Consider the following 721-nt stretch of genomic DNA (forward strand, 5'->3'; position numbering starts at 1 on the left):
GAGAAGCAGGCTCTCCACTGAGTAGGGAGCCCAATGCGGAGCTTGATTCCAGGGTTCTGGGATCATGACCTGAGCTGAAGGCAGATTCTCAACCGAATGAGCCACCCAAGTGTCCCATATCATTTTATTTCGACTCATATTCATGTGCATTGAAAAAGTCATCTGACTTTCAATTTAAGCGTTGAATATTATCATCAAAACTGCTCACTTCAGCAGCACATATACTAAAATAGGAATGATATAGAAAAGATTAGAATGGTCCCTTCACAAGGATAACACACAAATTCTTGAAGCATTCTATATTTTAAAAAAAAAGTTCACTGAAAATCATGAGCAACACAAGCTAAAAACAACTAGCCTTGGTCTTGAAAAATCATATAAAGGATTTATGAAATGTACAGACCATAGGAAATTATTTTCAAATAATGACAGGTTTGATTACAACTTAATCAATAATGATATAATATGTAACTTAGAAATTTTTACTGATGAAAAGTTTGTCATTCTATTATTCTGTTAGTAAACCATCTTGATTGAACATCCTTGGGATCTTCAAAAGAATACAATAAGATTTAGATTTGTCTTTTAAATTTTTTCAAATATCATTCTCCTCTTAAATTATTCTCATGCTACAGCTAACCACTACATACTTTAAGTTGAACAGAAGTGTACTAAGTTGGACTTGGACATAATAAAAAGATTTTTATTATTGATTTAAGGA

At 32.2% G+C, this 721-nt stretch overlaps 1 non-coding gene across 1 annotated transcript; it reads left to right on the plus strand.

Moving 5' to 3' along the window:
* The first annotated feature begins 200 nt into the window (after window positions 1-200).
* LOC112822928 (U6 spliceosomal RNA) lies at window positions 201-307 on the plus strand. The gene has a single exon (XR_003207895.1). It is a non-coding gene; the product is annotated as a U6 spliceosomal RNA (small nuclear RNA).
* The last annotated feature ends 414 nt before the right edge of the window (window positions 308-721 follow it).

Source organism: Callorhinus ursinus, unplaced genomic scaffold, assembly GCF_003265705.2.
Source record: "Callorhinus ursinus isolate GAN/ISIS: 27379988/994484 unplaced genomic scaffold, GSC_fseal_2.0 scaffold8, whole genome shotgun sequence".
Lineage (NCBI taxonomy): Eukaryota > Metazoa > Chordata > Mammalia > Carnivora > Otariidae > Callorhinus > Callorhinus ursinus.